The sequence below is a fragment of the Piliocolobus tephrosceles genome, chromosome 13, assembly GCF_002776525.5.
Source record: "Piliocolobus tephrosceles isolate RC106 chromosome 13, ASM277652v3, whole genome shotgun sequence".
In the NCBI taxonomy this organism is placed as follows: domain Eukaryota; kingdom Metazoa; phylum Chordata; class Mammalia; order Primates; family Cercopithecidae; genus Piliocolobus; species Piliocolobus tephrosceles.
In genome coordinates this window covers 52,531,997-52,547,342 of record NC_045446.1, presented here as the reverse complement: position 1 = coordinate 52,547,342, position 15,346 = coordinate 52,531,997, and the positions used below count along the sequence as shown (strand labels likewise).

Here is a 15,346-nt window from a genome sequence, read left to right as displayed (position 1 = left end):
GATGCTTGTTCACTCCACTGTGGTGGTCTAGCCTGAGTTTGTAGGTTGGAGGTGATCCATCCTGTCTTTGAACTCCTCCTGATGGCTTCCTATAGCTTCTGGCATTTGGTCCCAGTTCTTCCTCTTGGGTGCCATGGACAGTAGGTCTAATCTGTCTACCCCCCAATAGCTCTTCAGAATTTTTTTTTTTAAATCAAATCTCTGACACCATCAACTGAAAGATGTACCGTTATTTCATGTACCCTCAAGAAAGAAAAAGAGCTTCCAATTAAACTGTGGCACAATGCTTTGCCATCGCTTAAAATTTTTATTCTATATTTTCTGAATCTTTTAGATTTTAGACATACTTTTTTATTTTATATCACTCTTGCATATATACAAAAGTAAATTGGTTAAGGCATTTCTAAAACTTCACTTTCAGAATCTAACTCTTCTGAATCACTTTTTGACTTAGATTGATCAATGTCCATGTTTTTCTGACTCATTATTGTCTTCTAGTCAAGTGGGGATGTATTTCTTCATCTCTCTTGTCCCTGGAATTTTTTTTCCAGCTGCTGACACCCATTATTGTCAGTTCTGGTGTTTTCTTGATTTTACCAGAAGACATCAATGAAAGTTTTTTTGTTAACAACCAGGACTCACATTTCTTCCTTAAATGGTTCTTAAAAGTGTTGGCTCCTGAAATGCTTTAGATCATGGTTGTTCAGATATGCCACCAGGAATGAGTCAAATTTCCATATGTGAAGTGATGATAGCTATGCCACAGCTGCATCCCAGGAGAGACCGTTAGATGTTGGGGGATTGTAGACACATTCTACTTTCAGACATTTTATAATGGGAAAAATGCATTTCTAATCAGTGAAATATGTTATTTAAAGACAGCCTTCTGTTTCTCTCCTGAGTCTCCTTCCAGATTAACAACCCACAGTGTGGGTTCAGGATTTTTACCTTCTCTGTGGTTTTCCTCTGAACATGCCCTAGTTTGTTCAGATCTTTTTATACAGTGAAGGCAGTGTCCAGACCATATATTGTATTTATGGTATGAGGACAGCAGAAGAAGGGAGCTATCACCTCCTAGTTCAGGACATTCTTCTTCTCTTAATGCAACCCAAGACTCTATGTGCTTTGCTGGCAGTAGCATCACATCACGGACATTACTGCTGACCAGATCTTTTTAACATGTGCTGTTGCTAAGCTGCTTCTCCCCTGTCCTAAACTTGTGTGGCTTTAGAATTTAAAGGCAGAGCCTCCTATTTTGCTTCTGCCTAATTCAGAATGATCGTTCCTGTTAGGTTTCAACTTGTTAAATTCAGCACAGCCCTGTTCCGGTGATCAGAATCCTATTTAAGTATGCGTTCCACAGCGTCCCCCAAGTCATGATAAATGCTTATCGAAGGGACCCCTCTGTCACACTGCTGGAGACCTTCCCTCAGTGGACTTCCGATCTTTGACCAGCTTACTTTGGGAAGAGTGATTGAAGCCGCCCCTAGCCTAGTCTCTGCCCTTTTGCTTCTCTGACCTAAGCCGCCTTTCTGAAGCTAGATATACCATTCCCATTGCAGTTCTGCATCTGCTATTAAGTGCTTCATCAAGAAAAGACATGAACAGCCTTAATGTTACGTGTTCTCAGCTCCTCGAGGGCTCCGAGGCTGCTTTCAGCTGTTCCTGGGCTGCTCCCCAGAGATTGCAGTAGGCAGCTTAGCATCTTGTCTGTGAACATTTTCAGTGCTCTGGGAGGTCACTGTCCCGGGCCAGGGGACTTGAAGTCATTGCAAATATCTAAATATCTTTTTTAAAAAACAAAACAAAAAAACTAAACTCCTATCTCCTCTCTGCTGTTTATTCCAGTGTTGGTTCTTTGCTTCCCTGCCCCGGTCTCCTCAATTGTTTGACTTGAGTTGCATTCAGAATCCAAGTCATTAACTTCGTCCATCTGGCATCTAGCAGCTCTTCTGGTCTCCCAGCCACTTGATGTCTGTGTTCTTTGAGTCTCCAGCACCAACTTCCCCCTTCTTGGTCTTTTGCTAATTTCACAGGAAATGATTGTTTTTCCTCCACAGTTCCTGTGTCCTCCTGGTCACTAACCCATTCCACCATTGTCATGGGAATTAGGGAACTAGGTTAGTCCCCGTTTCTATGGACACATCCTCTCTTTCTAGACGATGAAACTCTCTGCAAGGCCAGGCTTAGCCTTTAGCCACTGGGGTTTCCTGCGCTCTCAGGGTGTCTGATCCCAGCCCTACCCGCCAGAGCTCATTTCTGGCTAGCCTGGGATTTGTATCAGCAGCAGCCCAGTGGGGTCCATTTCCGTGGTATCTCTATGCCTCATTCTTCCCTCTTCGCCCATGGGTTCTTCAGAATATTTCTCTTTACTTCATGGGCTTTTCACACAGCTGTACATCTTTTTTTTGAGACGGAGTCTCGCTCTGTCACCCAGGCTGGAGTGCAGTGGCACAATCTTGGCTCACTGCAACCTCCGCCTCCCAGGTTCAAGCGATTCTCCTGCCTCAACCTCCCAAGTAGCTGGGAATACAGCGTGCACCACCACGTCCTGCTAATTTTTTTGTGTCTTTAGTAGAGACAGGGTTTCACTGTGTTAACCAGGATGGTCTCGATCTCCTGACCTTGTGATCTGCCTGCCTCAGCCTCCTAAAGTGTTGGGATTACAGGCATGAGCCACCACGCCCAGCATCTTTTGTTTTTGTTTTTGTTATGTAGAGATACTCTATCTCTCTGCCCTGTTTCAAGTCTAGTCCTTTAAAAGATAAAACCTGGGTGCAGAGAAGTGTGTCTAGTCTGCTATCGGTTAATGTAAAGAAAAGGACACATACTTATATTTGTGTGTATATGCATAATCATGGTCAGGAAACAGACACAAGCAACTAATAATAGCGGTGACCTGTTTTAGAGTGGGGACATGGTAGGTAGGTGGGGATAGGAGTAGGAGGGAAACTTTTTCTGAACACTTTTGTATTTTTTTGACTTTGGAATCCAGTGCAATTATTTCCTATTCAGTTTTTTTTCTTTAAATAACAGATAATCTGGGATGCCTGATTGGCTAATGTGAACTGATGAGGCCATGTGGAATGAGTGACTAACCTGCTTGAGTCAGGGCTCTGTAGCCTCCTACCCACCTGGGCCTCAGCTCTTCAGGTGTAAAGCTGGCTGGTCCCAGCCCACTTACCTTGCAGAGGGGACACAGGGAGGCTCTCCTCTGGAGCGTGGCACAGGCCAGCACATGGAGGGTCTGCAGTAAACAGGGCCTCCTCCCTCAGAAGTCATTTGGGATTTTAGGACCATTGCAGTAAACTGTAATCTCAGTTTAGTGATAGCTGGTGCTCAAAGGGTGCACCTGAACCTCACGTTGGTTTTCTGCTGTCAATCACTTAAAACTTACACCATGGTTTTTTTCATCTTGTGAGCTCCAGTGTTTAAGGAGATTGGAAGCTCTGCATCTCTGAGTTTGCCTGGAAGAAGTATGTACTTTCCTTTGCCAGACCTGAGATGCTTTACAAATCATCTCGTCTGCCCAGTGGAGTGGAGTGAGATTAAAATTGGTCTAACATCCTTTGAAAACATAGGCCCATGGTGAGGTTTGCGGGTAACCGTGATCACAGCTGGCTCTGAAGAAAAAATGCAGCCTCTTGGGAGTGGCCAGTCCAGGTACCTATGATTGAGGAAGTGACCTGACTGGGGAGGTGACTTATTTACCCTGGGCAATTGAGAAGCATTTATTGAACACCTACTGTGTGTCCTAGGCTCTGTGCTGTGGGGATGACAAGATGGATAAGGCTCAGCTTCTCCTAAAGTATTTACAGTGGGCTTGGGAAAGCAAGGCTTATGTGTGTAAAAAAAAAAAAAAAAATTGAGTAACAGGAGATTTTCGTAACAGTTCAGCTCAATCATAGAAGAAAAACTACAAGGTAGTTCGTGACTAATGTCCATCTGCCTGGAGGAGGCAGCAGTGGGTGTGCGGAGTGTTTTCTGTGGGCTGGGGAGGGCCTGGAAAGCTTCCCGGAGGAGGGAGCAGAGGTGGCGGCAGCAGCAGCGTTTGACCTGGATCCTGATGGGTAGTTGCAGTGCAGATGGATAAGTTGAGAGTAAGAAGAGAGCATCTCTAGTGGGTGTTGAGGCCAGGAGAAATGGGGAATTGCCTGCTTTGAAGGTGGGCAGAGGGAGATGAGGCTAGGCAGGTGAGTTTAGGACAGACGCAAAGAGGATTTAATGAGAGAGAGATTGAGTTGGAGTGTGTTTAACTTCAGAACAGGGAGGATGAAGGCCCAGGGTCTCACAGGGAACTCTTGTAAATCTCAGGAAGATAGGCAAGAAAGGATCTAGCTCCCAAACATTTCAGTCTAGGCATCTCTAGCTTCCAGGAAGCTGGAGGCATGCTAGCCATTCTTTCACCATTGCTCTGTGGGGACATTTCTTCTTAGGCATTTTACATGTCTCCTCAGTCATTCATTCAGCAGGTATCTATGAGCTCTTACTCTGTGGCAGGCACTGTTCTAGGTGCTGGGTTGCAGCAGGAAAAAAAACAAAACAGGATAACATCCCTTGCCACATTCCCAGAAGGGGAGAGGGACAATAAACAAGTGAGCTAAATGCGTGGGAGGCCAGGTGATGAGAGGTAGCGTGGGGAAAATCAAAGCAGGGAAGGAGATGGGGTGTGCTGCATGGGGAGGGGAGCAGCTGGGGGAGGGCTGTAATTTTAAATAGAGTGGTTATGGAAGATTTCACTGACTCATCATCCTGTCACTGGGACTTTGTCTGGGACCATAGGGAAAGAGGCAAGGCCAGATCCTACTGGGATTTTGAGCCCACAGTTGATCCTCTTCAACCTGTTGGGGGTCTTCGGCTAGGCAGTTGGGAGCCTTTGAGTGCTCTTGAGCAGAGGAGTGACATGTGTGGGGAGATCTCCCTAGTGGCTTTGTAGGGGACAGGATATAGGCGGCCGAGACAGGGGAGCAGAGATTCAGGAGGAGATGACCACTGTAGACTAAAAAAGTCTACTTATTTGACACTTTCCTCACTGTGCTGCAAGCTCCACATCTGTAAAATGGAGATAAAATGGTACTTACCTTATAGGCACGTTTTCAAGAAGATGAAATGGGTTACTGAATGTAGAATACTTAGAACAGCACCTAACATATAATAAGTGCCTAAAAATATTGTCTTGCTCGACTATCTGTCCCTCTGTCTGTATATACGTATGTGTGTGTAAAATTAATGTGTTGGGGACATCCTTTCTTGTCCTAAAGCCAAGTCAAATGAAGAAAATAATGATGCTTTTCAGGATTAAATGACATAATCCATGTAGTGGGTCTAGGTTAGTGGCAGATGAATACTAGGTGAATACTAGTTAAAAGTACTACTATTATCACCAGATCTTACCTTGAAGAAAATGATTTTGCAATGGAAATCCTTTGTAAAGCTTCCTATTTAACAGTTGTTTATCAAGACTGCAACATGCCAGGTGCTGGACTAGACATATCATCCCATTTCATCTTTGTAATAACTGCCCAAGACAATCAGTGTTAACCACATCTTACAGATGAGGAAGCAGAGACCCAGAGAGACTAAGACTTGCCAAGGTTACATAGCCGGTAAATGGCAGAACTGGGATTAATCCATGAGTGATCCAATGTGTAAATGTAAACATTGACATGTAGGTTCTCATATCAGTCTCCCTTGGTATTAGGTACCCACAAAGAGGTGCAGGGAGAGAGGTGTGGCCAACTTCCAGGACAGATCAGGGCAGTGTGAATGTAGAGGGGAAAGCATGAGTAGGAGACAGTGTGTGTGAGGCAGTACCTTTCTTCAGTGACTCAGCCCTGCAGGCCTTATCAGAGCCTTTCAGCCACCCTCTAAGAGTTTATCTGAAACCCATTTTGGTTTCCCAAAAGGAGCAGAGCCTGACAGGTTCAAATCCTGGCTCCATCACTTACCAGCCATGTAAGTCCAACATAGGAGTCAATTTCTTTGTGCCTCAGTTTTGTCATCTGCAAACTTGCTTCATAGGGTTGTTATGAGAATTAATATCAGAGAAGCTATGTGAACACTTAGAACAGTGCCTGGCCGATAGCAAGTACTCTGAAAGAGTTATTACTATGTTAACAATTCTTATATTGTTTTTATATTATAATATTGTTGTAAACGCCTTTTTAATCTCTGAGGTCAGGACAGAATGTCCCATCTCTCTGCAGGATCATTCTGTAACACATTCTGTTTTGCCTTATTATATAGATGTGGGTGTAGGTCTCCCCTTTACAAGACTATGAATAGAATTCAATCAGCATCTTTCTAAAATCCCTGAAGACTTGTGCCTTATCCTAGAAGCTGTCAATAGAGATTTGCGCCAAAAGAAGTGATTCTTGGTTTCCTTTTACCCTTCAAGCCACTTATTCTAACCTGAAGATCCCATCTCCCATGATCTGGAAAATGTCTGATATTTCCAAGGGTGCTTTACAGTTTGCCAAACACATTCCCATTCATATTTCATTTGGTCTTCACAGTTACCCTGTGTGGTTACTGGGTACTCTCCCCAGTGAACAGGTCAGGAGACTGAGGCTCTGCAGGGTTGAATAATTCGCTCCAACACTTGCAGGTGGAAAGTAATGAAACAGGCACCCCCCTTCCTATCCCAGAAAGCTTTGTTCTGGAGTTTCAGATTGACTCTTCCCTAAAACCATTCATCATTTCCCCCTTAGCCCTTTTCCCAAAGAGGATTGCGGGGAGGTCATGTGACCAGCCAACCTTTATACCTTTCTTTCTCTCTCTCTTTCTTTCTTTCTTTCTTTTCTTTCTTTCTTTTTTTCTTTCTTTCTTTCTTTCTTTCTTTCTTTCTTTCTTTCTTTCTTTCTTTCTTTCTTTCTTTCCTTTCTTTCTTTCTCTCCTCCTTCTCTTCCTCCTCCTTCTTCTTATTCCTCTTCTTCCTCTTCCTCTTCTTTTTTTGGTGGTCCTCAATTACATGGAGAGTTTTTCATTTGTTTTTCTTTTAATTTTATTATTTATTTATTTATATGAGACAGCGTCTCACTCTGTCACGCAGGTTGGAGTGTAGTGGTGCAATCACAGCTCACTGCAGCCTCAATCTCCTGGGCCCAGATGATCCTCCCAGCTCTGCCTCTGGAGTAGCTGGGACTTCAGGTGCACACCACCAGGCCTGGCTAATTTTTTCTTTTGTTTTTAGTTGAGACAGGGTCTCCCTATGTTGTCCAGACTGATCTCAAACTCCTGGACTCTAAGTTATTCTTCCATCTTGGCCTCCCAAAGTGCTGGGATTACAGGTGAGAGCCACTGTGCCCAGCCTATACAATTCTACTTTCACCCTTTGTTCCCAGGTCTTGTTACTCCCAAACTAAGCACATGGTGATGGCCTTGAGGGGAGCTGATTGATGATTGGAGTTGCTCAAATCATCCCCACTCCATTTTCCCTTCTCTGTGAATCTGGGGACTGGGCTGGGACTCAGCATTTGGAGCTTGGTGGGGAGTGGGAGGCAACGGGGAGAGCATTGTAGCTTTAAGCATTTGCAGTGTCTGAGTATGAAATTGTCCTGAGCATAAATGTGCCCTGAGGAACCCTGCAACTGAAGGTGGAGGAGGCAAGACGAGGAGCACATGCTGAGATGCAGAACCCAGAATCACCACCTGGGGCCTGGCCAGGGGCCTACAGGGGCCGAATCAGAGGCCACAGGGCAGAGGGATGGGATGGGGAGTACTTACTCCCTGGGAGGCAAACAAGCAAATGATCCTTCTAGCCCTGGGACTAAACCCAGGGCTCAAACCCGTAATTCAGACTTGTTAAACTCCTTGGAGTTGTTCCTTAAGCAGAAGAATCTCCTGTTTAGTTCAGCCCAACTAAAGTTTACTGAGGAAGTACCTACAGTGTCCCAGCAGGTGTGAGGCATACAAAGTCCAGCAAGATAGGGACCCTGCCACAAGGGGCTCAGGTCCTACAGCCTCAGCTTTACCTGTGCCTCCTCCTCCCTCCTGCCAACTTTTAATGCTTGGGCGGAGGCTCTGAGGGTGGTGCTGCTTAAGTGCACATGGCAGCATTTTAGCTTCCTGACATCTCAGCACTTGGGCTAGAATTAGGGCCTGGCAGGTCTGCAGAGCAGCACAGACTGGGAATTGGCAAACACACTGCTTATGGAGGCGGACTCTGATCCTGCTGCGGGAAGAGAGAGGTTTCTGGGCTTTGGCATCCGGAACTGCTTCTCAGTTCCCTCTGTGATGGTCGCGTGACTGGAGGAGCAGAGGCAGGAGGGCCTCTGGGGTGCAGGTGAGAAAGATCCCGGTAGAATTGCCCCAAGGTAATGGCTCAAACTGCCAATCCCTCAGTCAGACCAGCTCCCCCTTCTCATCCTCCAAACTGGCTGGTCTCCTCTCCTCTGCACCTGGGCCATCCCTGGCCCCAACTCTTTGCTTTGGTTCTTTAGCACTTTCCTTCTTCTCTGCCTTTTCAACACCCCATCCTCCAAGTCTGGATTCAGCCCTGCCATCTTCAGAAAGGCTTCCTAAACCCTCTCAGACACAGTTCCGCCTCCTTTCTCCATATGCTTGCCTGGCAGAGAACCAAGAGCCCCCAGTTCAGCATTTACTTGTTTCCTGGGAGTTCTTTCTCACGCTCTCGGCTTCGTGAAGGGAAGGCAGGGAACATGTTTTGTGCACCCACCATGTTCCAGGCAGTTGCATGGAGGCTGGGTACATCCTAGCTCTGTTTTTTATGAGCTGTATGACTTTCGATAAGTGTTTTCGTTTCTCTGAGTCTCATTTTCTCATTTGAGATTGAGGATGTGTGATGCCTACCTCAGAGGGAAGTTGTAAGAATTGGATGGAATAATCCATGCAAAGCACTTTGCACACAGGTCCAGGCTCATAGTAAATGGCTAACACATGGCAGCTTTTGTTATTCTTTGATAGGTATTATCTCATTGAATCCTCACCCTAGCTTTATAAGGTAAGCATCATTCCACAAAGGGGAGCAAATGAGCCTTAGGGCTGAAATGACTTGCTTGAGGTCTCACAACAGACAGGCAGCAAGGCTGGGATCCAAGCCTAGGGGTAGGCTGCCGTGAGGCAACACCCATCCTTCTACCACCTCTGCTTCCTGAGTCCTGGCCCCTGTTTCCCATGCTTTTTAATGTTCCTCGCAGTCCCAGCCAGGGCACTCAGCAAATGCTGGTTGAATAATATTTCCTGGCTGGTTTAAGGGAAACCAGGTTTGCGGGGGGAGAGCAGGAAATGCAACCCCTTGAACATTCCACCCTCTTTCAGATTTCTGTCTGGTTCAAGTTGCCCATGGATCCCTGCTAGTGTACTGCATGCCACTCCAACACCAGGCAGTGCTATGCTGTGCGGCACCATATCTCACCCAGGAGTGAAACCAAATCATGCCCTCAGGGAAAATGAGCCAGTTCCTTTTTATTTTTTTAAATAGCAGAGAATAAAATTATGAAAAGAAAAGAAAAGTAAGGGAAATACCTGCCTGGATAATCCCCCATGACTGGGGCAACCACTGTCTGAAGCTGGCAGCTGGAAAACAAGAGAACAGCCATTAGCTGCCAGCTGGGCCCTGGGCAGTGTGGCATTATGAAGCCTGTGTCCTGTGAGGGTCAGCAGGTGAGGCTTTCTGCTTGGGATGGCTTATTGACTTTCTTTATACCCACAGATACAGCCAAGGCCCTGCCAAGGGCTTTTCTTCTTGACATGATTGTTGTCAGGAAGATTTTCATATCATTCCAGATCATAGTTTCCAGTTTAATTCTCCAGCAAACACTAGAGGCTACCACTTCCATCTTGGCTATGTCTTCTTTTGTACCAGCTGATGCTTGTGTCTTTACTCTTTACTCCACTGGTTAGTTTATGCCTGTGCAGACCTTGGTGCTGTGTTCCCTGGGGCCTGTGGAAGAAGACGCTTGCCTGCGCTCATTTGTGTGTTCATCTCATGGCCCATACTGCAGGAGAGATGGGCGGTCATCGGCATGTTTTGGTTCTTAGTTTTTGCTACCAGGCCATGGATTTTTTTTCTGTTTCTTTATATTTTGTATTATTTATTTTATTTTTGAGAAAGAGTCTTGCTCTGTCACGCAGGCTGGAGTGCAGTGGCACCATCTTGACTCACTGCAGCTTCTGCCTCCTGGGTTCAAGTGGTTCTTGTGCCTCAGCCTCCCAAGTAGCTGGGATTACAGGCATGTGCCACCATACCTGGCTAATTTTGTGTTTTTAGTAGAGATGGGGTTTCACCATGTTGGCCAGGCCAGTCTCGAACTCCTGACCTCAAGCGATCTGCCTGCCTTGGACTCCCAAAGTGCTGGGATTACAGGCATGAGCCACCGTGCCTGGCCATTTTTTCCATTTCTTTAAAACCCTTTAGAAACACACCTGAAGGTGCAACTTCTTTTCCTGAAGGGAATTAAACCCGTGCTATTAGTAGGCATGGGGTACGGGAATAGATCATCTTTAGGTGTTGGTCCAGAAAGTAGTGAGTAAGTGAGACAAGCAAAGATAATATTGTTTAGCACAACGCTATGCGTCAGGCACTATAGTCGTCCCTGTTAAGTCAGAATCTCTTGGGATAGGTGACTGAGAAAAAAAACAAAAATAAAACAAAAAACATACAAGGGAGATGATGTTTTACAGCCTGTTGACTGCTTATCAGGCATAGGCAAATCTTGCCCTCAAGAGTAGAAACCCACTGATACATGCCATCCAGTAAAATCACACTAGAGCTCTTTGAGATGGAAATAACTAAGGTCTCAAAAAGGAAACTTGCCCAAGGATGTACCTGGGCTGTCAAGGTACTGCCTCTCCTGTTTGTGTCTCAGTGCTGCCCTTTCCTCTGAGTAGTTATGAATAAAGGAGCAGCAGGACATTGCCATCACCTCTGAGGGATCTGAGCACAGATGTGAGTGACAGTGGAAATGGGCTGTGTGAGAAAAAGACCTCAGGCTCCATTGAAATCAGAATGTACTGAGGAGGTGGAGTGCATTGGGTGGAACAGGCACGAGGCACTAGTGGCATGACCTTGGTGAGTTAGTTATTGACCTTTCTGAGCCTCAGTTTCTTCACCTGGAAAATGGGCTGGATGATCATCCAGTTCCCAGTGTTTCACTGAATATTAGACAAGATTATACAACTCAAAGAGTGTGACCCACAGTGCATGGCACATTTAAGTACTCAAACAAGGCAAGTTTTCTTCACTTATCCATGCTCTCTGCTTTCTTCCTTACTTCCTCCTCTAAAAAGAGCTGTTTTAAATAGCTATCTGGATTTTTTTTTTTTTCTGCACCACTTCAAAGTCAATGAAAATCAGCTTTAACTTCCTTCTTTCTCTTCTTCCCCTCTCATAATAGGCATGGCCCTGGGGCTGGGTCTGAGGCTCGGTTCTCAGCCAGGAAGCACAGGGCTGAGCTGCTTGCTGTTGGTTTCAGTACCTTCTTCTCCCAGGAAGGGCCCTGGTCCAGGGGCTTGCAGTGGCCTCCCCTCACTTCAGTCTGTAGATACCTTGCTGTACATATTTGCTCTCATTTGGCTGCCTGGGTCTCACCAGGTGTGCAGCTGGCTTTTCTTCCTGGGTGGGATTTGGTGATGATAAAGCAGGCACTTGTTGAGGCTATTATTGAGAGTTTTTTGGTTTCAAGGCACAGGAACCAAACTTGAATGAGCTTAAGCAAAAATGAGATGCAGAGCTCATGCCTCTCATACCAACACTTTGGGAGGCTGAGGCTGGAGGAGCGCTCAAGGCCAGCAGTTCAAGATCAGCATAGTCAGCATAGCAACGGCCTGTCTCTACACACACAAAAAAATTCGGTTTAAAAAGGATACATTGGAAGGTTGGGGAGGCTCAAAGATTCGAAAGAGGTGCAGGAGAATCAAGCCTCAGGAAGGCAGCATGTGACCTCCAGCATCCCCAGACCAGAGTCCCCTGTTCAGTGCACCATGGCTGCAGGCAGCTCCCAGCTGACGCCACACAGCCCTGCCGCCAACCTGAGAGGACCAGGCCTTCCCCAGGAGTTTTCAGATTGGAATTTGGCCTGGCCTGGAGCATGTGCACACCCCTTGTACCATTGCTAAGGAGAAAAGATACTCCCATGAGCCCACCTTGAGTCCTATACCCTCCTTTTTGGCTGGAGAGTAGGAGATGGGGTGGAGTCTGTTATCAGGAGAGAGAAAGAGAAGAATACTAGTAATATTAATAATTAAGTATAATACTTTTCTTGAACTTGCAAGACACATTCTAAGCTCTTTACCTGCATAACTCATTTAATCTTCACTGTCAACCCATTTTACATACCAAGAAACTGAAGTAGAGAGAAGTTAAGCAATTTGCCCAAAGTCACATAGCTAGTTAGGAGGAGAGCTGGAATTGAATCCAAGCAGCGGGCTCCAGAAGTGCCCTTAACCACCCACTCTGATGCAGATAACATCAGACATCACCTCGAAGCACCTGCTCTGAGCGAGCAGCGGGCTAAGTCCTTTATAGCATTATCTCATTTAATCTTCAGAGAAGCCCTATGGAGTGGGTACTAACATCATCCACATTTTAAAATAAGAGATTGAGGCTCACAGAGATGATGTGATTTGTCTAGGGCCACCCAACTAATTTAAAATGTCAGAGCTGGGATAGGACCCTTGGTTTGCCTGATGGTAGGGCCCAAGTTCCTAACTGCCGTACTGGGTAACACTTCTCTTGTTCTGTCTGAAGCTCCCCTGGTCTGACTCAGCACCTGAGTCTTTGTCCACAGTCTGGGGAGGGGCTGGGATGTGGAGACCCCTACCTGCTGCATGCTGCTGAGGGGTCGGCTGTGAGGTTTTAGCTGGTCTTGATATATCTCACGCTGACCTACACCAGATGGTTCTTGAACAAGTCTTTAGTGCATTGAAACTCTGAGTTTCTTCATTCCTTCATTCAACAAATATTTACTGAGTGCCTGGAGGCTCCAGGCCCTGTCCAAGTGCTGGGGTCCCTCAGGGAAGAACTTAGACTTGAAAAACATCCAAGAGGAAGGTTCCCGGAGTTCCTGTCACTTGGGCCTGTCATGTCCCACTTAATCTCACAGGAAACCTTCCCTGTATCACCCAAATCAGACCCACGAGGGACCAGAGACCTCATGCTTCTTTGCTTGACACTGGCCTGATGGCAAGTCCAAGGAGAAATAGCATTTCTTCATTCTGGTTGAGTACAAAGGAAAATATCGTGTCAGGGAATGAGCATGGGTGTGGACTCAGGCCAGCTCCATTGGTAGTCCCAGGGCTGCTGTGGTCTCTGCTAATTGAGACTTTGGGTGAGGTACTTCGCTGGGCCATGCCTCAGTTTCCCCCTCTGTAACGATACTGTACTACCTGTCTTACAGAGTTGCTGGGGGTATTAGCTGAGGTAGCAGTGTTAACTACCCAAGGCAATACCTGTGCACAGGTTAATCCCTCCCTTTTACAACAACTAAGTAGTTTTGTCGGTGTCTCTGAAAGTCAGGGTACCTGGAGCAGGGCCACTGAATGGGGTCCCAGGTGAGGAAATCACCAATTGTATCAAGCTCCTCATTTTACAGATGAGGGAACAGAGGCCCTGACGCTCAAAGGCCAGAAAGTATTGGACTCTAGGACCTTCTAATTTGTTGGTGTTACAGGGAGCTCAAAGTGTATTTGGCTGTTGGTCAGACAGAGGGTACGAGTTGGTCCCTCGAGTGGCCACTGTGCCCAGGCCTCTGTGAGCATCTGACTGGTGGTCAGCCCTTGTAGCCTGGTCCAGTCATACCTACCTCCAACCCACCATGAAGACAACCCAAGCAGAACCTTAAAGAGCCCCGTGTCCCTGCTGCTGGTCTCCATAATGCCCTAGCGTGGATGGGGACTTCTGTTCCTGAGATCTAGAAAGCATTGACAGGGTCCCTGGCTTCTGAAACTCTGGTTGGACCAATGATGCAATTCTGTACCAGGACGTCCAGCTCCCCACCCACGGCTCCCAGAAGCTCCCCTTTAGAAGCAGGGGGCAGACAAGTCAAGGCCTCTAGCCATTCTGACTTCTGGCTGGAAGCAGCAGCACACAGCCTGCAGCTCAGGCTGATAGAATGTGGTCCAGGCAAGCCGGCCTGTTTGTCAGCTGGCACAGGCCCCGAGGGGTGTGGGCTTGATAATGATGATGACGGGCGGGCAGGGCTGCCGCTTCTGCCCAGGTGGCCGCCCTCGGAACTTGCCAGGCTCGCCCAGTGTGTGGGCCCACCAGGGCTATGCTCAGAGTTGATGTCCAGGACACCTTCCCCTCAGCTTGGTGGGAAAAACCACGAGCACTGGGGCAGCCGGTCCTGGGCTCCAATCCTGCCTTGCTCTGGGGCCTTGGCAAGTACTGTCTGTTCTGCAAGCCTCTGTTTGCTGTCTGTGAGGAGCCACTAAGATAAAGCAGGTCTAGTCTCCACCCTTGATGGTTCCATGTGTGACCGGTACACAGCACTTCATAGGCTCTCTCCCATTAACAGGCTGAGAATTCTGAACAGTGAATCGAATCCCATCTCCCAGCACGCTAACGATGTGTGCTCTTTGTGTGCCAGAGAGAGAGTGTGTGTGTGTGTGTGAGAGTGTATGTGTGTGTGTGTGGAGGCACCACTCCGTTGAGCAAAGTGTGCGTATACCTCCCTGGAGTATGAATATTGCCTCTTATAGATGTCAAATTTCACAACTCTGTTAGTTTTTGTCCCCTTGAGGTTACTTCTTAAATATTTTGATTTCTTTTTTAATGTGGAGATAAATCATTAGAAATATTTTGTAACTCTGGGCTTCGTTTTCCCAACAGGTGTAGAGGCATGTTCTGCAGAAGCAATAGGATGTCATCAAATACTGTGGGTCGTCACTAGAAGCCAAGAGAATAATTGGTTTAGGAAACTCAGCCATGATCAGCTGGTGCACTTTCGTAACTCCCTAGTTTACTTAGCGTTAGACAATGGGACCAGTTTCACACTGGGGACTTGTTATCAAGTTTTACACCTGCTTGATTTACTTTCATTGTATCTCATGCTTAGAAATTCTGACACTTTCTGTTTTTACTAAAGCAGCAAATAAAGCTTTGTTTTCCAGATCCCTCCTACTCCTCAGCAAAGTCTTTGTATAGAGATCTGATAAGCCCTTAGGGTGCCCTGACTGCAGCCAACAATAGAATTTGTTTAGCCATCTTGCTATTCCTTTCTTCATGTGCAAAACTTGTTGGAGCACAGAGAGAGATTCTCTGTCCATTTCCTCTTGCTCGGTGAAGTGTCCCACAAGGCAAAGTGCACAAGCGTGCGAGACCTCTTGGAGGAGACTAGAAAGGAGGCGTAAACTAAGATGATGTCACTGACATTAATTGTTGGGC

At 46.5% G+C, this 15,346-nt stretch overlaps 1 protein-coding gene across 15 annotated transcripts in view; it reads left to right on the top strand.

The window, feature by feature from the left end:
• LOC111555030 (F-actin-monooxygenase MICAL2) overlaps window positions 1-15,346 on the top strand; it is a 254,364-nt gene that overhangs the window by 12,269 nt on the left and 226,749 nt on the right. The window lies entirely within an intron of this gene.